The sequence below is a fragment of the Mus musculus genome, chromosome 7, assembly GCF_000001635.26.
Source record: "Mus musculus strain C57BL/6J chromosome 7, GRCm38.p6 C57BL/6J".
In the NCBI taxonomy this organism is placed as follows: Eukaryota; Metazoa; Chordata; class Mammalia; order Rodentia; family Muridae; genus Mus; species Mus musculus.
Window position 1 is genome coordinate 40,865,376 of NC_000073.6, and position 24,722 is coordinate 40,890,097.

The 24,722-nt window shown below is 45.6% G+C and overlaps 1 long non-coding RNA gene and 1 pseudogene across 1 annotated transcript in view; one reads left to right on the forward strand and one right to left on the reverse strand.

The window, feature by feature from the left end:
• A230077H06Rik (RIKEN cDNA A230077H06 gene) overlaps positions 1–24,722 on the reverse strand; it is a 49,172-nt gene that overhangs the window by 16,223 nt on the left and 8,227 nt on the right. Inside the window, exons 2-4 of the long non-coding RNA NR_040329.1 lie at positions 10,230–10,363; positions 9,563–9,746; positions 8,759–8,884 (exon numbers count right to left, since the gene is read on the reverse strand). This is a non-coding gene — a long non-coding RNA (RIKEN cDNA A230077H06 gene). The remainder of the gene's footprint in view (positions 1–8,758; positions 8,885–9,562; positions 9,747–10,229; positions 10,364–24,722) is intronic.
• Gm25784 lies at positions 14,280–14,363 on the forward strand (annotated as a pseudogene).

A 24,722-nucleotide genomic window follows, 5' to 3' on the forward strand; every position in this document is an offset into this window, starting at 1 on the left:
TTATTTCCTCCAGGAGAAGGCCTCCTGGGTGTCTGTGGAGATGAGGAAAGTTATTCCCCTAAAGTGCCCAAATTAAGGCCAGAGTCCAACTGAGGCAGGCAAGGAAGGCATGGTATTTGAGGGGAGCCACCTTGACCCTGACACATAACGGCTGAGAATCAAGGATGTCAACACAACTGGCAAGGTCAGAATGGCTCTGGAGACACTGTGGAGACACTGCTCCATTTCCTGAGGGAGATCTCAAACTGAGCCAAACCGGTCTCCTAACAAGCACTCGTCTCTCACCTGCAACCCTGACCAAGGCACCTCCCATACCACCCCACCGTTGCATTTACAAAAGGCCATGCCAAGCTAAGAAAAACCGCTGAACTAGCTCATATTTTTTCAAATCTTGAATGTGGTTGTAAATTACAACCTTAGAACCATGTGACTTCAAAAACCAGAAAAACTATTGTTGTGTGACTATTCCTGATGAGACCTGGAGAAACGTCTCTCACCCTAGATAGGGAGGCCAGGCCATACCAAAGTACAGATACCACCAAAGTCGAACTTGGCCAGCCAGTGAGTTTTATTGAGGTTACTTACAGAATTAGAAAATATTCAAGGCTCAGCAAATCACCAAAAGCCCACCCCTGCAGGGGTGACAGCTCACAAAAGCACACTGCACAGCCTACTTAGCCCACCACGAGTGACAGGGAGTATGGCTAAGTGGTAAGGGACTTGCCTAGACTTCCCCAGTGAGGGGAATAAAGCACAGCTACTGAAAAGAATCTGTGTTTGCAAAGACTGATTATAGTACAGAGACTGGAATGTCACTGATCTAAACTACTAGTTACCTTATCTTGGGCTAGCTCTAGCCTCCCTAGAACAACTATCTGTTCCTTGTCCACCTCTATGTCTGAACTAACATCCTGTGAGTAATAGATAAAAAAAAGCCTTCTAGAATCTATTAATTTAGCAGACCACTAGCTTGCACTAATATTCTATAAGCATATTGGGCTATAGAAAACTTTCTCCTATCTCACTGTACCTCTCTTTCAGCTGTGCCAACCAATGTGTTTTAAATTTACCTCCTTGATTTAAGACTTTGTTTTGCAATACCATAAAGCTTCATGAGACTGCTTCCAAACTGAACATGGAATTCCATGTGACCTAAATCTATGTTCCTGCGCCATGGTCACCCAGAACCGCTCCAGATTAAACTCTTTTATTTCCTTTAAGATGGGAGCTTTGAGTTTTGCAGCAAAAAGGGGCTCAGGGTATGGCTCAGTGATAGAGCATTTGCTAGACTCTACTGGTTGAGGGGCTGGGATGTGGTGCACAGTGTTTGTCAGGATTCCAACAATGCAGGATGTGTGGGTGTGCGCACACACATGTTCACCCGCTTGGGCAGAGTGATTCTGTTTGTCTAGAAAGTGCAAGGTCCCAGTTCTATTCCCACTACAGCCAAAGAAAGGAAAATTTAACACTGATAATTGCTGTGCTAGAAAAGCCCGGAAATCTTAACAGTCCTGTGGCTATGCTAGGGCCTCAGAGTTGACTAGCTTGCAGCCAGTCATCCAGCTTTTCATGCAGCAGAGTCACTGTCAGACCCCCTCAGGCACGCTATGGAGTGAATTTGTGTTGAAATGGTGTACCTTATCTGAAATATCAAACACACAGGGAGAATCAAGGTGCCCCAAATGTTGAGCCCCGGCAGAGCCTCTCTGGAGACCAAATGCTGAGCCCCCTGACTCTTGAGACGTTCCTCCAATGCCACTCAGCAGATGGCAAGGTGGTCCTTGTAAGAAAAGCTGCAGGGATTTTTATGGGGTGCCATCCTGCCACCTCCCACTTCCAGGGCTTAACTGTGGGGCACTTAAGGGTAAAGACAAGTTTGAGGACCTTTGAAAGACCAAAGTGAACCAGCAGAGAAAGGGCCTGCGTTTACTTCCATCAGTCTCCCTGATTGCTCTTAACTCTGTTTCCAGATTAGGATGTGTAGCAGCCAGCTCTGCACCAGTCATCTTTTATACCATCAGGAAAAGCACACAGGCCTCTAAACAGCAGGAGCCCTCTGAAGATCTAGGCAGGAGGCAGTCCCAGGCAGCTATTCCAGCAAGTGGAAAAAGGCTCCAGGAAACTGTGAATCTCTGAACACAAACAGAACTGTGGTGCTCCCAAAGAGAAGGTGGAAAGTTTTGGCCAGTACCCAACTTTGTCCCAAGCAGCCCTAAACTGACCGATCCCATACTTTAGCCCAGCCCCCAGACCGACCATTGTCCCCTCCCGTCTCACTGGACAATTTCAAAAAAAAAAAAAAGCTACAATTTCTTAGGTTTTTAAATACACCTGTCTAATTCCTTTCATAGCTGCAACTGTTTAAGGTTTAAATACTCCCCTGGATAAGAGTAAATATGTTTGCAGATGGCACTTAGCCTCGGGGATGTCATTTGGTCTCTGAGATACCTGGGTGTCTGAGTGCTGAAATCAAGCAATCACAGCCATAGCAATAAAACAGGGTGACTCATTTGTCATATTCTTTCTGCATGGCAGACACTTGTGATAAAGCCAAAGCCATTGGTTTGCACCTCCATGAGACTACCATGAAGAAGGTCAGGATTTGGGGCCCTCCTGGCTTAGCCTGATGCTCAGCATCCACTGTAGGGTGAATGGAAATTTTCAGGAGGGGGGAAGTTCAAGAGGAATGCAGAGAAGGATTACCAGGGAGTAAGTTCGTTATCAGATGTGTAAATGCCATCGACAGACAGAGAAGCAACAGCTAGTGGGGCCTCTGAGGAGAGTCAGAGCCCATGAGACAAAATCTGGGTGTCTATTTTTATATCTTTTGAGGGTCCCAGAGAGCCTAGCTTCAGGCTTGTGCTGTGAAATCTGATTCCCAGGCAGGAGGCAGAAAAGCAGGTGGGGAACTGAATCCATTACCACCTACACCCCCCAGGATGTAAAGTCAACTCTCAGGTGAGAGATCAGAGTCCCTGGGAGCCTGTCTGCCTGGAAACTGACAGTGTCTCAGTAGGGTGCCTGTTGGGATCTGTGAGAAGAGACTACTGCAGGCAGATACTATGACCTGAGCTCTGGGTAAGGGTTGAAAGGCTGTGCTGAAAAAACATCCAGGCCTTCACTATAGGCCTCAACTCCAGCTCAACTCCCCAGTATTCTCTCCCCCATTTTGCAAGGGACAATCCCAAGGAACCTAACAGTTGCCTCCGTATGAGTGGGAGATAGTCTGATTTATTTCTAGGGCTAGGGATGTCTGGGAGGACTTCCCAGAGGAGACTAGGGGAAACGATTAACTATCAGGGTGTTTCATGGACTAAACTCCTGAAGCTGGATTTACTGCTCTGGGAAGGACCTGAACAAGGGCCGTGATAAAACAAGGGCTGCAGGTGACTGTGAAAAAGAGTGGAGAGCTTCACAGCAGGGGAGATTTTTGGAAATGCCTCAAAAGGGGGAAACTAGCTTAAAAACACAGCAACATCATTCCCAGTAGCCCACTGCTTCTCCATGGTGCCCCCTAGAACAAGACCACTGAGCATCACAAACTCATGGGAAAGACAGTCTGGGGGAGTGGGGTCCCTATCTCCTGGTGAGGCTATTCATTGTTATGAAATATAATGTAGTGTCAGTGGAGGGGAGGGGGGAGTGGGGGTGGAGGGTGGAAGGGTGTACCTGGCCCCATACCAAGGTGTTCCCCTGAGAAATCATGCCACTCAACAGACTTGGAGGAAGGGAAGGAAGTGAAGGTGTGGAGACATATGAAAGCAGAGCCATGAGGGCTGAGAAAGGGGGAAAGAGAAGGACAGAAAGACAGAAAGGGGAAAGAGACCCTGGCCAGGAACACAGGGCAGGGGGAGAGGGAGGGAAAGAGAGAGAGAGGGGGAGAGAGAGAGATAGAGAGACAGAGACAGAGAGAGAGAAACAGAGAGAGACAGAGAGAAAGAGACAGACGGACAGAGACAGACAGAGACAGACAGAGATAGAGAGACAGAGAGACAGAGACAGAGACAGAGAGACAGAGACAGAGACAGACAGAGAGACAAAGACAGAGAGAGAAATGGTGTGGCGAGCAGTCCTTTTATATGTCAGCTGCATCTGGCTGTGCTGGCTATGGCTGGTGATGGCAGCAGATGATGACCTAAGTAAGCCCTCACTAGGTCCCTGGGAGGAACCTAGCAGAATTACACTCACTGCTTGGGAACTGACAAAAACCAGTCACTTGACATCACAGCAGAGTCCTGTATATACCTACCAGCTACCATATCACCCTACCCTGCTATCCATCACTCACAGCCCACATCTATCCCCCCCTCTAAAAGATGACTTCATTCCCAGGTGAATATCCTGAGGCTCACACAGGTAAAGGGACTCTCTAGAGGTCAGAAGTCCAGGTCCATCTGACACTACACACAAATCTTTAAAATACTATGTAGTTGTTGACACAGGTCTTACAGCAAACAGAGGTGGCCATGGAAGGAGCCCTGTGGAGATAATTGGAGTCTCTGTAGGTCAAAAAGAATGCATAGGTGATGTACAAAGATGTCTAGCCAGTTCCATGAGGTCCAAAGGTGCTTTCTTCTGCTATTGCTCAGTCCGCTGATGTTGCCATAACTCTTTCCAGTAACCATTTTTAGCCACTATCGTACTTGATCTTGAGGAAGAAGAGAAGATATGCTCAGGCCCGTTTCACAGTTGGCAAAACTGAAGTGAGAAGAAATCACCTGACCAAAGCCTCACATCAGAACTGACACTCCACCAGGGCCCTCAAATCTGGCCACAGCAAGGCTCAGCAAAGAGATGCTGGCAAGAGTCCCATAAGGCCTGGAGTAGGAGTGACTATGTGAAATTCCTATGAAAATGCATGGCTTCATCCCTTCAAAGGCAGATGTTGGGGGAAATCAATAACCTTAGTTTATGTCATTATGAGGTCAGAATAAAATGAAATAACTCAATACTTCTGAAACACACGTGAAGGGTAGGAAAATGGGAACTGGCTTCAGTCTTTTGTCTTATTTTTGTCTGTCTAGGGGACTTGTTTGTTTCTGTTTCTTGAGAGAGGGTCTCTTTCAGTAGCTCAGGTTGGCCTCATACTCATTATGTAACTCAGGCTGACCTGGGATTCAACATTGCTCGGATTGAACGTTGTGAGTGCTGTGATGAGAACTCTGTGCCACTACACTGAGCCTGTGTCTTAAGCTTTAAGATGAAACTATCAGGATCTCACTTCATTTACATGTGAAGAGTTTGCAAGGCAAAAGTACATAGCGTAACATGGCATAGCATAACATAACTTAGAGCTTTTTCACACAGTGTTACAACCTATTAACTTTTAGAACTTTACTAAAACACAAATTTTAGGAAATTCTCTTAGACAAAGATGTCTTCATCATTTTTTTTCCAGACAGAGTCTTACTAAATAGTGCTGATGATCTTAAAACTTGCTAGGTAGACCAGAGTTCTACTTAGCCTCAGCCTCCAGGATGCTGGGATGAAGGGCGTGTGTCATCATATCTGGCAAATCATTCTCATATCTTTTCACTCTTCCTTTTGTCTTTCATAATCCACTGAATCCAATCAGTGTTGTCCTTATGCTCACAGGGGCGAGACCGTTCACGAGAGCCTGGAACCTACCAGTGGCCACACTCCCACAGAAAAATGAGTAAATGTGCTTTCTATGTAAGACATTAAATAGCTGCAGCCCATCATCAATGTGAGAAGCAGAAGGATTCTGAATATCTCTGACCTTCTTTCAGAGATTGACCCAGCAACAGGAAACGAAGACAGTCAGAAAGACCGTAATATATGCAAGTATACATAGCATATATTATATATGTATATACTCCTCCCACTCCTTCTCCAGCTTTGCTATCAGATTGAAAAGCTACCATCCATAGCTTGTTATGCGTTAAATCAATTATTTGAGAATGTGAAGTAATTATACTACAAAGAGGAATTCACAGTAGTAACTCCTGACAGTTGACTTTCTATGCTGCCCCAACGGTGTTCATAAAGCTCAGGAAACACAATTGGCAGTGTTTGAGAGCTCCATCTGAGGAGCTGAGTCCCCGGGACGAAATGGGCCTTCAGTGTAAGCAGGCACCATCCAATGGTGGAGAGCCTGAATTGAAAACAGGAGAGTGAACTGGGGTCTCTCCTTAAGCAGGACCACATTCTTTTCCTGACACCAAACTTCAGAACTGCAAACTTTCCAGCCTTTGGACTCTTTAAATTACACTCCCTGGGGTTCCCAACCTCCAGCCTCCTAATGAGAGTTACACCTCTGGCTTCCTGAGTTGTGAAGACACCTCAGACTGAACCATGCAACCTACCCCACAGGGTGTCACACAGTCTGTTAGGGACTTAGCATCTAGGATCACATCAGCCAATTGCTCTTTCATAAGTCCATATTTTATTCTATTACTTCTGCTTCTCCGAGATGCCTAATGCATAATTAATAATTAAATATTAATTTTATTTTACAAAAGCACCAATAAACCAAAGATGGTGATTAAGGCAGAAATAATCTAAATCGGAGATCTCAGATCAGGGCCTTTGGAGACACAGTGTAGTGAAACTTCAGCTGGTAAAAGGCTCAGAGGTTCCTGTGCGTCCCAGCCGAGAGCAGACCCATGACTTGGTGTTCTCCTCTCTTGCACACCCCTGACTGTGGGCAGCATCATTGAAGATGAGATTCGCCTTTCATAATTTTAGAGGAGCTCATATACTCTCAATGCTCAAATGCCAGAAAGTGAGGCTCACAGGGCACTCCAGGGAGCCTGATATTGTTAGGCCTCTTTATTTATTTGTTTGTTTGTTTGTTTGTTTGTTTATTATTAGATATTTTCTTTATATACATTTCAAATGCTATCCTGAGAGTTCCCTATACCCTCCCTCCTCCCTGCTCCCCTACCTACCCAACTCCTGCTTCTTGGCCCTGGCATTCCCCTCTACTGGGGCATATAAAGTTTGAAATACCAAGGGGCCTCTCCTCACACTGATGGCCAACTAGGCCATCTTCTGCTACATTTGCAGCTAGAGATACGAGCTCTGGGGGTACTGGTTAGTTCATATTGTTGTTCTACCTATAGGATTGCAGACCCCTTCAGCTCCTTAGGTACTTTCTCTAGCTTCTCCATTGGGGGCCCTGTGTTCCATCTTATAGATGACTGTGAACATTCACTTCTGTATTTGCCAGGCACTGGCATAGCCTCACACAAGACAGCTATTACAGGGTCCCTTCAACAAAATCTTTCTGATATATGCAATAGTGTCTGGGTTTGGTGGCTGATTATGGGATGGATCCCCGGGTGGGGTAGACTCTGGATAGTCCATCCTTTCATCTTAGCTCCAAACTTTGTCTCTGTAACTCCTTTCATGGGTATTTTGTTCCCTGTTCTAAGGAGGAATGAAGTATCCACCCATTGGTCTTCCCTCTTCTTGATTTTCTTGTGTTTTGCAAATTGTATGCTGCCCACCAAATAATGATCAATCGCCAAGAACTACACCTGGGAGAAGACTAGAAAGATTCTGCACACATCAAGAAGTAAGTCCAAGATAATAAGAGATGCTGAGGAAGGAGGAGAGGAGGAAAAGGAAGAAGGGGAAGAAAGATGGAGAGGGAAGGAGGGAAGAATTGAGAGAGGGGAGAGGAAATATATGGAGAAAGCAAAAGAAACAGTTTAATTGATCATATAAAATCCCACCAACTTTTAAATGGGACATACCTGCTAATTACGTCTCAGATTCACTCATCACCAACTTCAAGGCTCTCTGAATCACGGTCATTTCACATGCACTCCATTGGCCCACAAAAATAGCCTTCCCATATAAGACATCTCCTTTTCTGTTTTTGATGATAATTAGCTTAGGAACTATTTTGTTTTTAAACAGTTTTATTGAGGTGTAATTTACACAATACAAAATCCACTTAAAACTTCTGTTACTGGGTGCAGAATGAGCAATCTGTTGTTAAATAAAGGTTTTAGGAGCAAAGGACTCTAGTGTTTGAGAATTGTCCCTGGGGAGTGGCTCTCGGGATTGACTCTTGGATCTCTTCCTAAGAAAGAATGAAGGCCTAGGAATCCAAGAGGCAGAGCTGTCTGTGTGCCCAGGTTTTAGACACTGCGGCAGCTGGAGGAGCCCCATTTCATTGCACAAATTATTTCTCTGAATGTGGCTGAAAGGGATTGTGGGCTATAATTAGAATAATGCCCTGCAGGATTACATTCACAAATGTAATTACATAATCGTTTAGAACTAAATGGCACTGTGAAAAACATTGTTTCCTGAAGAGTGGGTGAGGGGAGGTACCAGGCCCTCCTGTAGAGCAAAGAATGCTGAAGAATGTCAAGACCTCTTTCTGATGCCACATTAGCCCAGAAACAGTTAAAGCTAAATGGGAAAGTCTTTAATTCTTCCATGGGCTTGTTACCACATTTCATCATATTGTGGAAGCTGAAAGATGATCTGTACTGGAATGTTAACAAGTGTCCACAAACACTCTAGAAGAATGATGGCTTTGGGGATCCCATCGGCTACTCCTGCTTGTTGTACAGAAATCTTGCTGGTCGCACAAACGTGATGGAAAGCTCTGTGAGCCAGTCACACCAGAAACACGCAGATAGCCTGTCTTATTCTTTCAAAACTCGAGGGACATGCAATTTTCGAAGGATTTCCAAGTACCATCTACTAAAAGCACTGAAATGCTTGAGTTTTGCTCAAGCATTTAACACCCAAAATCAACGTGGCAACAATCCCCTACCTGAAGCTTTCACTCTGACAGAAAACTGTTTCCTGTTCTTTCCAGAAATGTGTATAGTGTTCCTTATGTTTGCAGGCACAACAGAGAAGGCATCTTTTCTTACTTCGTGTGTTCTAAATTTGGGCCCTGAAAAATAAAATAAAATAAAAGTAGCCGAATAAGTAGAGCACAGCTTGTGAAAGCCATGCCGATAAATCACATTAATTTAGTCCCTATTAATCTGAATATTGTGCTAATCTCACAGGCTGAGGAGAAAGCTTAGCTTTGAAGAAAGAGTTTGCTTCCTAAGCAAAGGAGGGTGCTGTGACAAGCCATAGGAAGTATGACATCCTCAGAAGCAGAGGTAGGGTTTTTTTTTTTTTTTTTTAAAGAAAACCTGCTCAATAAGATATCTCTGCTGGAGAGGCCTAATCCCCTGCTCACCCTATGTCTCAGCCATCAACCAAACTGCTAACAAAGTGTGTATCTTGAGGCCCTCCCTAAGTCTAACAACGATCCACTGGAACTGTAGGAGTCAGTAGCCAGGCCTGGTGATTCAATCACCTATTTACCATCCATCCCTGATCCCCAGAGGTCTCAGGTTTGCCTCTTACAGGGAGACTTTAGAAAAGATGATTGATGGAGGGAGGCAGGAGTCTGTAGTCTCTCACTCACTCCCATTTAAGACAGGCTCAAAGAATTCCCACTCTGTTCTCTGGGTGTGTCTGGCGCTCTTCTTTGAAAATCTTTGTTAGCATCCTCCCACCTAATCCTCACTGCATGGGCTAAGATGAGACAACAACCCTTCTCACCGTGCACACTTACCTCTGGGAGGCTTTGCAGAAAGTCAGTTCTCAGGAATGTGGCCAGTCTTCATTGGCAGCCTGGAGATGCTCTCCTGAGAACTCATTCAGGATTACCCTGGCTCTTAAGGCACACAGAGAACTTCCGAATGAATCAAAGTTGGAATTTATTAAGACAAAGTTGGGGTGGACCTGGCAGCTCAGGCCTGTAATGCCATATATTCAGGAGGAGCATGAGGCAGAAGGACCCCAAACTCAAATCCAGCTGAGGCAAGTGAGTGATAGTCCATGTTAAAATTTAAAAGAATGTGCATGAGTGTCTAGATACATACAGAGTACTTGCTAGCATGCATGAGATCCTATATTCAGTGTCAAATAATTCAGAAGAAAAAGTGAGCATGAGGTCTCTGCGGCTGGTTGTACATATATATACTGAAGGGCAGGAGCAAGCTTCAAGAGAGAATCTCAGTCAAGTGTGAGTATCTTTATAGAACTATAAGCCTTTGGGTCGCGTTTGAAGCTATTGTTTCAAAGGATATAAAAGACTTCATAAAATATTTTGACGTACTTTTATCTAAGAAACTTTTCTTTGGTAAATGAGAGGTACGTTGTACAGGTTTATGAGCTGACAAGATAAGTAAGAAACAGGTCAGGGCCGGAGAGATGGCTCAGTGTTGAAGAGTACTTACAGCTCTTCCAGAGGAACACGAAGTTCAGTTGCCAGTACCCATGTCAGCTGGCTTACAACTGCTGGAACTCCAGTCTGGGTTGGAGGGTGGGGACGGAGGACCTTATGCTCCCTTCTGACCTCTGTCGGCACCTGCTATATAACACTACAGTCACATGCATGTAAATAAAAATTAAAAAGGAAATATTAAAAAGAAAAACCCAAGTGTCAAAGGAATTCTTACTATCCATAGGTCAGTAGGAAAAAAAGACAAGTTTATAGGCAAAACTGGCCCAAGGTCAAACTCAAAAGGTCATCATGTGTTTTGACTTTAAACATAGTTCATTGATATTTTAACATTTCTTTTCTTGAAGTGGCTCTCAAACAGAATTTTTTAAAAAAATCTCCACAGTGGCTTTTGTTGTTTTTGTTAATTGTGCTGAAGTTCTATGTGTTTTGTGTTTTCTGACCTGGGGCTTGAACCTAGGGCCCAGCAGAAGCTATACAAAGGCACTGCTGCCACTAAGCTTGTGTCCCCGTTCCCCCCGCCCCCTTTGTCTTTTCTTCCCCTTCATTTTTTGAGACAAGATCTGGCTAAGCTCGGCTTGACCTTGTGATGCTCTTGCCTCGGCATCCACATTCGATCACAGGCCTGTGTCACAAAGGCAGGCTGAAAGTTCCAGACTGTCTAGCAGCCAGGATGAGTAGCTCTCTTCTCCTCCTGAGTTTCCTAAACTTGCCTTGACTTTTGATCCTGTCTTGAGTCAGTCTTCGGGTGTGGAAAATAGGAGATGTAATGAGCTTCAGGCAATGCCCCAGGAAAGGGGTTGCAGTAAATACTCTGGGTTACACTGGGTAACAGTCTTGCAGCATAGGGTCTGGCCAAGACACTCCATAGGGAAGGAATGTTCCAAAGTTTCCATGGAAACTCAGCCTCAGCATTCTGCACCCTAGTTTCCCAGAGGTCCTTGGCCAGCACCTAACAGTGCCCCCTTCCTCCTTAGCCCCATCTGGACTTCTTGCCTCTTCTCTCTTTATATTCTCTGCCCCTTACCTCAGTCTTCCCTCTGTCTCTGGGAAAGCCACAACAGCAGAAACTCATTCCCTCTGAAGAATCTCTCCCTTCTTCCATTCTTTTCCTTGGCTGGCCACCCCTCTGCCTATACATGTGACCTCCAGCCTGTAGGAAAATCACTCCATACACTCATAGAGAAAAGCAGGGAGGACTCCTGACCTACCCGGACGCAGATTTCTCCTCAGCCTGCTTCAGTTCAGGGAATCACTGAGACATTAAGGCCACCAAAAATGGAAGGCTGAGCTTTGGAACAACCCACTTCTACATTTGAGCAATACAACTGGCAGGCAGTGTTAGACTGTGAATGAACTCAGGGAAAACAAGAGAAACACCCCCAAGTCCTGTGTGTTTTTAAGACAATCTGATGGCTAGTGTCCCTCAGAAGTATAGGAAACAAAGAAAGAAACTGAGAGAAGTTTCGGGGTGGGGTGCAGAGAAAAAGACACTGGTGGGTGGGCACGTGATGAAGGAAGGATGGGCGATGGAGGTAAGGAAGGAGAGAGGAGGAAGGGAGGTGATGAGATATGGGAGGGGAAGGGGGGATATAAAGTTCAAAGTAGGATAGAGGGGAAGTCTGGAAGGGAGAGGGAAGAGCATGGGAAAGAGGGGGGCATGAGGGGGAGAGAATGAGGGAAGGCAAAAGGAAGAGGAAAGAGAGAGGTCAGGGGAAGGAACAAGAAGAAGGGACAAGTCATGTTTCATGTAAAAGCCCATGGAAAACAGCTCAAAGAGAAAGCCACGTATGGTTCAAGTATTCCCTAAAATAGAAAAATCGAGAAGCCAGCATTCTTCATTGCAAAAAACTCAAGCCAAGTACCCCTGATTCTTAAAAAGAAAACGATTACATAATTAAGTAGAACAACAAAGTAGGAAAGTTTGGAAAGGAAAAGCCTTGGGGTTTGGGGAAGGTAGACATTGAATAGAACAAAATACAGAAGTAAAGAAGGCCCTGTCGAAGAGAACCCAGTCTCCTGAATGAACACAAAGCGCAAGGAGACCCGCTTATCCAGTAAATAAAACCTGGTGCGGACCCTTCAGCAAGAACCAATCGCTGCCCAGTATGCTGAAACTACACCCCAGAAATGGGCTCAAGTCAAATGGTGCATGATGGATTTCAACTTCTTTTCACTCCTTTCTCTTAATCTAATGTGTCTTTTAAGAATAATGAGTGTTTGGAGCTGGGGAGAGTCCTAATGTGGGAAGCACTTGCTGTGCATGTGTGGGGACCAGAGTTTGCATTCTCAGCACCCACACAAATGCCTAAAGGTCCCCTCTCCTCTCCAAACAGCATCACCAACTGGAGACTAAGTGTTCAAGCACATGAGCCTATAGAGGGCATTTCTTATTCAGACCACCACATTACCTGTGTGATGCTCGGGCACAGAAACATGACTTCATTTAACTTATGGTTTTCATACCTAAGATGTTTTTAACAAATGCTGGTGAAGGGAACTCTCCACCTTGTACAACTGACCTGACTGAGTAATAGTCTGTAGACAAAGATGGCATCTATATAGTAAAGATTACAGGGAAATTATGCCCAGAGAATGACACATGGAAAGCTCTCCAGGAGCAGAATCCTTTTGGTCACTGAGTCTGGCCCTATTGTTTGATCTTACTTCTCTACCCACTCCACCATCCCAGCCAAAGCAGCCTCATGGAGGCTTTAGTTGGGGCTTTGAGGCACTTTCAGCCTAAAGATTTTTTTAAGCTAAGTTCATATTCTTATTCTGACAGGAGACAGTTGGGTATAACAGCTCGCATGTAGAGGAGACCGCTAAGCTGGAATATAGGGTCGTTCTGTGACAGTGAAGAGCAGGTCCTACGTACCCATTTCTAGCTTCATCTTTTGGAGAAGCTACCCTTGCCTTGAAGACCAAAGCAATTTCTGGAACTTCAAAAACTTAGGCTTGCCCATAATTTCTTGGTAGGACACCTTTTAGTGGAAAACAGGAGAGGTTTGCTTCAAGCATCAATTAACAGAGCTGGTTCTGTGTGGAGCTATGAGCACAGTCCGAAGGCCACCCTTGGTGAAGACGCATGACAGACTAGAAGGCACTAGAGGTTCTCAAGGGCCCCAGGAAGCAAGATGACTAAGAGGGTAAGAGTTGCTTTGAGCCTGGCAAAGCCCTATTGGAATTATTAGTCCATTATCAGCATCCTCTGCAAGTTCAGGGAGATGGGCTCTATGTGGTCCAGCAGGCCCAGTGGTGTGTACCAAAAAGCAGATGCCCGAGTGGATGGATGAAGCCCCCATTGTGTGCCTTATATGGGTCCTCTGAGCCTAGGACAGGAGGGGTTCCCACTTTGGTGCTGCTCATTATTCCAAACCAGTTTTTAGTGGAGGGAAAGGAGATGCCATTGTAGTGGGGGCTGTGCAGTCAGCCGCATCCTGCTTCTAAGGCAAGCCTGCCAGCTAGAACTGTATGACCTTCTAAGCAGGACTAAGTATCTGCTGTCTGCGCTCATTTCCTCCGAAGTCTGCCTGGCATGGCGTTTGCAGATTTCTCTGAGCAGAACTGACAGAAGAGACAGCACGAGGCCACCCAGATTAGGAGCCCAGGAGAAGGGACACTCCTCTCCTGAGTTTATGCAGTGACCAGATTCAGCCAGGCCCCCAGTTACAGTGGGCATTCCCAGTTGTCCTTGTGCAGCTTCGTGGCATGAATGACTCTATGGGAACCTGACCCTATTATTGTGGATAGATTTGGGTGTGACATCTCAGGGCCTGTGGAGAGAGCAGGGGGTGGGGGGTGGGGAGTTATGGAAATAAGTTCCTTCCTACCCTGTCAACTCTGAGTCTGTGCATACCTGACCAGGATGTCCTGAAGGACCTTACACTAGCCTTGGATCACCTTGATTTCTGTAACTTTGACTATTAATGTCCTCAAGGTCACATGGCTCCACACAACTTTTTATTCTGGTTGAATAAGAATTCTGGCTGGTGCTCACTTCAGCAGCACATATACCAAAAAAAAAAAAAAAAAAAAGAAAGAAAAAGAAAAAAATTGGAAATATAGAAGATTAGCATGGCCCCTGCACAAGGATGATACACAAATTTGTGAAGTGTTTCATTTTTTTTTTTTAAAAAAAAAGAAGAATTCTGGCTGAATTCAGAGAAGTTACAGGAGCTCGGCATGGCAGGATACTAGAGAAACTACAACAGGAGGAGAATAACTTCTAGGCCAGCATTGACTGTGGTGAATTCAATGCCAGCCTGGGAGCTATAGTGAGACTCTGAGCCAGGGGTTTAGCTCAGCAGCAGAGCATTTGCTTTGCATACACAAGGCCCAGGGACCCATTTCAGATCCTGGAGAAAAAAAAAAAAAAAAAAGAAAGAGTCAAGTAGGGTTCATAAAGCTAGGGGTGTGGCTTAGCAGTAGAGTGCATTATGCATACAGGAGATTTAATGCCTACCACTTCTTACAGAAAAGCCTGATTCATGTCCACCTGAGTGCCAGATACCCTTCTACCCTCCTGTGGAACAGGAGAAAGAGTAAAGATGGCTATCTTTGTTTTACCAATGGAGAAACTGAGGCTCAAAGAGGAGCAATGACTTATACAAGATTACATGGACGTGTAGCAATCACCCTGTGAATTCCCATCACACCAAGACATCACAGCCACTCAATATCTCCCCATTGTCCTGAAGCTAGTAACACAACTGTCAGAAACAATAGGGACAAGAGAAAAGATCATATGTAGGAAGGGGCAGAGGTGGGCCCTCTAAAGTCCATGAAGATCCACGTCCCCTAACTCCTCATGCAGAGGATGCATCTAGGGTAGAATTCAGGGCTGTGTGTTTCAGGAAAGACATCCACCACTCTTTTTTTTTGCCTATTATTTTGACACAGGGTCTCACTGCATTACCCAGGCTGATCTTAAACTCTATAGCCCAGCCAGACCTTAAACTTATAATCCTCCTGCTTCAGCCTCTAAAGTAGCTGGGATTACATGCCTGGACCACTAGGTCTGGCACAATTTTTTGTAAGTGACAGATCAAATTGTTTCTGATGCCTTCTAGAGTTGCATGTCAAGAGCTGATGCTAATACATTGTGAGAGGCAGCCACAGTGGAACAAAAGCAAAATCAATGGCATCTGTCTTCAGAAAACTCCTCTGGATTCCAGACATCACTGAGTCCTGATGCAAGCAGATTTGGGAATGACAACCTTCACAGAGGCAGAGAGAGAGAGGGGAAATGCAAAAATCCATTTCTGGTCTGAAGAAATCCATTTTTGATTGTCAAAACCCAAATCAGTGATTGAGTCACTTCTAAATGATTATTCCCCCTTTGAAATCCTCAGTCAAACATAAGTTCATAATTCTGTCATATATACTTGGCAGAAGATAGTCTGAGGCGGGATAGTATTGGGAACTTCCTCCACAAGAGATGCAGAGCTCAGGAGGAGACTGACCTTGGTTTACATGAATGTCCATTAAGACCACCCAACTGTCCCAATGTAAGGCTGGATAATAAGACAGCCCCCAAAGTCTCTTACAGGCTAGGGAGCCTTAACAGATGAACTGGGCCTGTTTCCTCATTAGAAGCTAGATTGGAAGCTAGAGAACAGTATTCATTTCTTTTGAGAAGCCATGACCAAAATAGCTGGCATAGACAGCTGAAGGGAAGAAGGGTTGGTTTTGGTAGCCTTTGTGTCTGTCTGTCTCTATCAGTACCTGTCTCTGTATTTCTGTCTCTGCCTTCCCCTCCCTCTTCTGGTTGTTGTAGGTTCTTTGGTTATTTTTGAGACAGAATCTTGTTCTGTAGCCCAGGCTAACCTAGAACTAGCAATCGTGCCACAGCCTTTCACATACTGGGATTACAGGTATGTGTCACCACACCGGGCCTAAAGCTTTTCTAGGTAATAGGAAATGACATAGGAAAAGAACAGCATAGAATGTGGCCCTGCACCATTGCTGTTGGGAAAAATAGGGTACCAGTCCATGGAACTGAGACACTGTAAAACAGGCCTGGGAACTGCCTACCCCCAAGAAAGAAGGAAACCAGATATTTAGTCTCAGTTTAACTAGTCCAGCTCGGGGCTGCTCTTGGGCAGAAGGATGCCCACACATCTCCAGGTCAATGCTCCCTAACTAGAGAACCCACAGAAAATCATGGTGCAGACATTGGGGCTAATAGGTAACCCTGGGTGAAGGAACTTGTCTTCAGTGATGAGTTTCAGGCTTCAGGATGCAACTAAGACTTATGGATGGGAACATAAGCTCTCAGTTGAAAGGGGGAAGTTCTAGTCCCCATAGAGAAGCCTAAGACCCAACTCCAAATTGACCAAAAGTCACCAGGAACCTCCTGCCAGGCTCTTGCCAGTGAGCAGTAAGTGTGAGAAGCTTACACTCTAAGTTGGCTGTTCCAAGTAACTAGCCCAGAATAGAATTCTCCTTCCAACATCTTTTCACAGGCACTGGTGTGGGGCATACCAAGCATAATCCACAATGTTAAAACAAGTCAGATAATTGTCTTTCCTGCATTGTAAATTACTTTCTTTTAAGAAACACATTAAAGCAAAATGTGTGTGTGTGTGTGTATGTGTGGTTTAAAACGAAAAGCCATTTTCCTCACTAGTATTATTTTAGATGAGCTAAATGGTGTTAGTTCTTAAATTGAAATGAAGGGGAAAAGTATGCACAAGCTATGGACAATTTTAATTTTCAACACTTGCAGGGTGAATAATACTGCCGATGTCGTGAAGAGTTTCTATGGTGGTTTATACTCATTTGCCTAAACACTCCGCTCCAGACTGCAGTACTGAAGAATTAAAAGGTGACTTGAGCCTGTTAGTATGTTCTCTACGCTTCTCAGAAAAAAGACCCTGGCTGCAGCTATTGTCAGAGTCATAAGGTATCCTGTGGCCCTCATAGGAAACAGCCATTGAAGAAGGTTCATTTGGTGAGCTTGATTGCAGCCTGTCAAAACCAAAAGAGAGCCATGTCACTCCTGCAAATGATTCTATGGCCAGCCAGAAGCAGCACCTCTCACTACAGGACATCCAAAGGGGACAGTGTAGCCAGCAGGATGCAAGTACCTTAAACCCAAAGCCCATTATTCCACAATGTCTGCTGATAGCTTGAAAAGAACACACAGTCTTCAAATCAAGAAAGTTTCTCTTCCCTTCACTCAGAGCCAGGATGAAATTAATCAAGCCACAAGATGTATCCAGGCTCAGCACATTTCTACCCCAAGGTCAGAGCCTATTCTGGAGTCCATCCCAAGCTCAAAAGAGCCAGGCCAAAGGAAGTGTGTACAGCTTCTCAGGACAAAGCTCCTTCTACGTTATAGAGACCAGAGACCATGGGAGAACAATCATCAGCGTGGGTCAGCCACCTGTGGTCTATCCTCGGCCACCTGTGGTCTATCCCCAGCTCTGCTCCAAGCACAGCTCACTTATACCCCACTCTAGTTTCAATGTTAACTATTCTCAAAGGCTCCTGAATTGAGTGTTTGGTCCCCAATGGCAGTACTCTGCCCTAATTAGTTTTCTGCTGCTGTGATAAACACTGACCAGAACTTACTTGGAGAAGTATCAGAGTTTATTTCATCTTACAGTTTCCAGGTCATACCTAATAACTGAGGAATGTCAATGCAATGACTCTGGACAGCATCGTGGAGACAGGAACTGACCCAGAGCCCATAGGCTTGCTCAGCTTGCTTTTTCATATAACCCAGGACCACCTGCCCAGGGGTGGCATCATCCACAGTGAGCCCTCCCATATCAATCATTAATCAATACTGCATTCTACAGGCTTCCCTATTGGAAATATGATGGAGGCAACCCCTCAATTCATTTGCCCTCTTCCCAGATGACTCTAACCTATATCAAGCTGACAAAACAAAACCAGCCAACCAAATAAACAAAAACCTCTCACAGGATTGTTTGTGTAGGTAGAAGTTCTAGGGAAGGGAACCCCCAGGAGGAAGTAAATCACTGTGTATGTCCTTAGGGGTCTTTTCCCAGCCTCCTTTTCTCTTCCTCCATTCTCTGGACTCACTCCCACCCTTTCTCTCTTACCCTCTAAATTTCCCAGTTCTCTCCCAGCTCTCTACCACAACCTCCCGTCTCCAAGATGTCTTGCCCAACAGCATGCAGCCAAGCTAGCATGGACTGAAACTAACATCTTTATTCTTTCTGTAGTATCTAGTCATAGAGTCTTGAAAGCTGTCTACTGCTCTGAGCAACTTTGCATCCTGAATATCTGACTGCTCAGCTCTTCCAACAGTCCTCCCACACCTCATCCTCTGGGCCACACGCTGGCCAATTTTTACCTGTGAGAGTTCTTCACATACTTGCCTCCCCCATAGGTCCTCTTCCAGCCTTGGTTCCTGAATAGTCGGGGGCTATGGTGGAACCTGATGTAGCTATATTCAGCTACATCGGAGGCTCGTGAGTGGCAGCAGCCCTGCACAACCATGTACTCCATACCTCCCAACTCTGTGCCCATGCCTGCAGTCCCAAGACCCATTGCTCACCATTCTCTGAATGCTGTACTCGTCTGAGCCCTAGGACCTTCTCACAACCCTCCTCTCTGCCTGGGATGCTTTTCTCTGTTTTCTATACAGCTGGACCTCCACTTTGTCATCCGGATGTAAGGTTCTCAGGGTAGCTTTCTCTGGTATTGTTGGTAAAGTATCCTAGATTCCACAGCACACTCAAAAGTTCTGTATAGACTTTAGCACTGGTTTCCATTCAATCTGCTTATTCATGAACTATTTCTCCTTCAGCAATGTAAGGCCAAGACTAAACCCATGATAGGGACCCAATAAAGTTTTGCTATCTTAATAAAGAAAATATTTTTTTTTTCAGGCAGAGGAAACGGCAGCAGAAATCAAGATGCCCTGAGAAGGCATGGAGGCTGCTGGCTTTGAGGACAGGCCCTGAAGTTCCAGATTCTGATGGCCAGCTGTACAGCCCTGGGCCAGTTACTTGACTACCCTGAGGCTCAGGTACAAAGCTAGCACAATCAGAACTCATGCTGCCAGCTGGTCTTGATATCAATGCGATTTGCCGGAATGATCTCAGGTTAAGGACAAACCTTAACCTTCCGGTGAGAAACAGGGCTTACTAATGAGGAGATACAGGGTCTCACTACTGAGGTCAGTGATGCCTCTGTCTTAGCCTCTGGAGTTCTGGGACTACAGGCCTATGCAAACTTGCCCCATTGTAGCTGCTTGTATTTGTCCTTTGGCCTCTCAGCGCCTGGAAACCAGCGAGAAAAAAAGACAGGCCTGGAACTCTGGACTCACTGACAGACAGACAGCCTCTGGTAGGCTGTGAGAGAAACTCAGAAACCCTGGAGGAGAGGCATCTTGCAAGCCCAAGCTTCAAAGCCTACCACCCCCTGCAGTTCCTGGGTCCTAGCCAAGGCGCTTCCGTCAGCCTCTGGGCATTCGGGACATAGCCGGGATTGTCTGGGCCACAGAGTCACAGCTGAGCAGACAAGGCCTAGCTGTTCCTGGAGACAAGTGCTCAGCTTTCCTCTCACATGAAAAGGAAACCTGTGTGGCCTAGAAGAGTGGGAGGAAGTGGGAAAGGCCAGGGAAGCTGCGAGCAGGGCTGTAAGCATCCCTCCCTGTCATCCACCTCAAAAGACAATGCCCTGGGTATCCAGGTGGGGCTGAGGGCCAGCAGGCAGATCTGGTCACGGAGCAAAGCACTCAGCCTCAGCTAGACAATAACACACCAAGGGCTCAGCCCATTGGAAGTCTGAAACCAGGTCTCTGCCTTTGACCCCTATGTGACCTTGGTGGTGTGGCATGAAGCTTTTCCAGTGCAAAAATGACAGATGGGGAATTTTCCTCTTATTCTCACAGAAGGTCAGCTTCAAGAAAAAAGATGGGACACTTCCTAGGAAGACCAAACCAATACTAAAACATGAAAACAGGAAATAATAGGCCTAGCCACTAGCCCTTGTAGGCATCACTCTGCCTGACTGTCTGACTCAGGGAGACCCCCACTTCTACTCTATAAAGGCTAAATGGATTACAACGGGAAGTGAGGCCTTGGGACCAGTCCTCTGATGGCTACAGGGACCACAATTTAACTAAAAGGGCCTGCTCATTCATGTTACTTCTTCATCACAGTTGTATACCTATCTTTATAAAGAAGGCATCTGATTATTCACCTGTTTGTGTAGAACTCTTTAGCATGGTGTGTGTGTGTGTGTGTGTGTGTGTGTGTGTGTGTGTGTGTGTGTATGACAGAGAGAGAGAGACAGAGAGAGAGAGAGAATCTCATAGTACAGCCCTCTCTCAGCCGACTTCACCTTAGGCTCTGCAACAGGGTCAAGCAAGACCCTCTTGGACATCAGACCCTTGGAAACCCAGCCTCAGAACATGTAGAATCTGCTTCCTAAGATGACTGATTTCATGGCTGCAGAGGGACAGGCCACAAGCCAGGTAAAAACTATCTGTAGGGGAGCCAGGGCTTCTAGAATGGGGTAGGACCCATTTAAGCTATAACATATTCAAAGTATCAATTCTAGCTTGGGCTAGGATGTAGATCAGTGTGAGAGGGCTTGCCTAGGATACACAAGGCCCTAGGTTTCCTCTAGCATCCAGTGTGCAGAACTCATCTGAGTATGGTAGCACAGATGAGCAAAAGGATCATAAGGTCAACACTTGCCTGAACTATCCAACACATTCAAACCCAGCCTGTGTTACTGTACTGAGTCCCTACCTCAAACTAAAACAAAACAAAACAGACAGACAATATAGACATGAGCAAGATGAGGCCCCAGGTTTAATCCCTAGTACCAGGTGGCAACAACAACGGCAATAACAATGGCTACTATTTAATGGGCATTTAAAAATGAAGGCTTAAAATTTGGACAGATTGTAATTGATGAGAAATCATAGCCTAACTAGGGGGTAGAAGCAGGAAGGATGGCCAGGGATCACAAAACAAAGATGGCTCCAGCCATCTGCACATTTGCCTTGTTTTCCTGGTCTCAAGGTCTGCTTTCTTGGAAAGGCAGGACAGACTCTTCAATGCTATGTTTGTACAGGACAGACATGGTAGGTCCTGGTTGTTGAAGACCAGGCCACCTTTCTGTGTCAGAAGCTGGGGCATGGAAATCAAACACTCTTGCCCTGTAAGAACAAGGGGAAGCAAGGTTTATCAAATCCATATAGTACTTTGTCATCTCTGGGACTCAGATGAGTCCCCTACTCCCCAGGAGAATGAAAGCCAAGGATTTTATCTCCAGCCTTCCTCAAGGACAGCTATTTGTTGCATTTTGATTGAGACGTTTCTGAGAGTCCCATTTGTGTGACTACAGAGCCACCTTTAGGACAGGTGATGACTGTGCCTGATTGGATCTCTCTCTCTCTCTCTCTCTCTCTCTCTCTCTCTCTCTCTCTCTCTCTCTCTCTCTCCAGTTGTCGAGGCACAGAAACTCCCAAAGACATGAGTCAGGACCTCTGCAAAGCCGGGCAAGCAGAACCCAGGCCATGTTTTACCAGGGAAATGGAAGTCGTTAGCTCCCATTTTAATTTAACAAGCCCAATTTTATAAATAAGAGTGAATTTTCCCAGGCTATTATTTCTAATTATGCATTTACATCAATTCACATTATGTGGTTGATGAAATGTTAATACCAGAGGCAATTTTCTGCTGACGGGTGGCCTGGAGAAGAGCTTTCTTCACATTACAAGTCAATATTTTTGGAAATAATTACCCAGTTGCTCACCAGAGATGGCACTGACTAACCCAATGGCTGTGTCTACATAGTCATCAACTGGAGATACTGAGAAAAAAAATGTTTCATTGGAAGAAAGGAAAGAAGAGACAGCAAGCACACCGAGGCAGGTCTGAGGCATCCTCTGCTGCTGAGTGGGACAGGCATAGTCTTTGCTCTACACAATTCCTGTGTCCTCCAAAGACCTCACTACATGGCTTTGGAGCTCATGAGTTCTATCTGTGAGGCAGGACTTGTTGTTGTGACTCTCTCACAAGCAAGGAGTATGGTTTAAAAAGAAAATGTGCCCTAAAGGGTTCAAGTGTTTGAACACATGGTCTCTAGCCTATTGGACTCTCTGGGGAGAATGTGAAACCTTTGGGACTGTGGCCCAACTAGACAAGTGAATCACCGAGGGCAGACCTGGAAGGCAATGTCTATTCTCTGTTTGCCTACCAAGATGTGAACAAACCATACCAAAAGCTACTGCCACTGTGGGCTATAAAGCTGCAGCCAACATGCTTCCCTGCAGTGAAACTGTGAACCCCAAATAAACCCCTCCTCCCTCAAGCTGCTTCTGTTAGCTACTCTGTCCCAGTCATGAGAAAAGTAACTAGTGCACAAGAATACCTGTTTATCTGCACTTCGTTATTGATTTATGAAATGTTTGCTGTGGTTCAACTCTGTCAGGAACACTGTGGATGTTCCATACCTGATTATTTTGAAGGAAAAGGAGGAGAAAATGCAAGAGAATTTCTAATGCATCTGGTCAGTGAGTCACCGTGGCCCCAAGTGACAATGTATCTAGGAACTGAATGACACACTAGCAACAACAGAGGCGGGAAACTCAGAGATGTCCATCTGTAGTCACAGCTCAATCTCAGAGGGAAAATGATACAAAGCTCCATCCTTTAGTGCAGATCTCATTACTCCAACAGATGACTGGATCTCCTTTCAAATGGTAGGTACGGCACCCAGTGCCAGGTCAGCGGAATCCCTGGGTATCCTCCAACAGATGATGGAGGCTGGCGATAGGGTGGTGGTGGTTGTGCAGTAAAGAGGAAAGGGCAGAGCTGTGGACATCACAAAGGTTAAGCATAGCTTATGGCAATGGGCCCAAGGGAGGGACAGAAAGGGGTTATGCATTCCTCCTGCTGGCCTCATGGGTATCAAGCAACCTAGTGAGACAGAAAATAGTCAGGTTGGCAGTGGACCAGATTTGGAAGGGGGCCAGGCTTGCCAGGTGTGGTGGCACATGCCTGCAAGCCCAGCATTTAGGATTCATGAGATAGAGTTCAGCCTGGACTACAGAGCAAGACTCTGTCTCAAAAGTAAGTAAGTAATGAAATTCCTCCTCCTACCTCCAAAGAAAATAGCGGTTCTAACATAACTCCGTGTTCTGAAGGGGAGATTTTTCTGGTGTTTTCTCTCAGAGGCCAGGGGTTATCTGCAGACAAACACTTCTGATTTCTCTGTACTCCCAGTATTTCTGCAATGAGCCTCACCCCTTTACATATCTATCTGGTCTTCACTGGTCTTGGAATCCAGTGTGCCATAAGCTTCTGGGATATCTCAGACAGCTTTCCAAGCATCTGAAGGGGATAGAGCCTCCAAAGAGCATGGGGAGGTTGAGCCTTCTTCTATGGCTAGGGAAAGGCCCTTCAACAGATCATTAAGCCACTTGAGCCTAGTGTCACCATTCATTCTTCCCCAGAGGTATCCCAGCATGGCTCTGAAGAAAGGAGGCCAAGAGGGAAGCATGCCCTGAGGAAGTGAAGGGGACCAACGACAGGAGATGGAGGGACAGATGAAGGAATCAAGAGAAGGGGATGATGAAGAAGACAGGGAAAGAGCCTTTTCTAAGAACAGTTTTTAACTTCCTCTTCTCCTTGAGCCCCTGCAAAGGCTCAGGGGAGTCAGCTACCTGGCTGGGAACTGCTTCCCTGTTCCTGTATGTGCACATACCCACCCCAATATGAACACACCCCATCTACACACATTCTGTCTGGGTATTCATACACCTTTTGTATATACCATGTTTTCTGTTCCCAGAACTGTCACTCTTTGTTAGCAAATGCTGCCTGTACACACACATGCACATAAAAAGTACCCTGTCTGAACACATTCTGCCCACACTCACTAGACATGCCATCTGTCTACATATGTCCACACATACTTTCTTACTGCTCTGTGCATGTGCCCACTGCATACATCCCAAGACAACCTCTAAGACCCTGGTCCTCTGAGGATGAGTTAACGGCATAAGGCAGGGGATCCAATTTGAGATCCTCTTTGTATCTGATTGCCTTTGAGAAGAGAGGGGACAAATAAGAGAATGCAAAGTGAAGGGCTGGCGATGCTGGTGATTGGAACCCAAGTGCAACCATTGATTAGGCCTACCCAGGCAGTATCTGTGATCCCAGTTAAACCTCCAGGTTGAGTCCACATGCATTCTTCTCACTCCTATTCCAGCTCTGACTCCCTTCATCCTGTCTGAGGTGAGCAAACAGACATGCATCTCCATGATGGTAACTTCAGCAGCATGAGAGGTCCGTCTAATCTTTTGGGGGCCTCTACTCAGATCAAGTCTCAGGATTTGTGGCTTTAGCAAATTTCAGGACAAGCCAGTATGAAGCAGAGGTGAGTATTTTATTAAAGATATTTTAGTATAGATGTTAAGCATGAGAGTTAACATAGAGAGGTGCTTAGAAAGAAAGACATTCCCAAGTAGAGGGAGAGTGGAAATTAA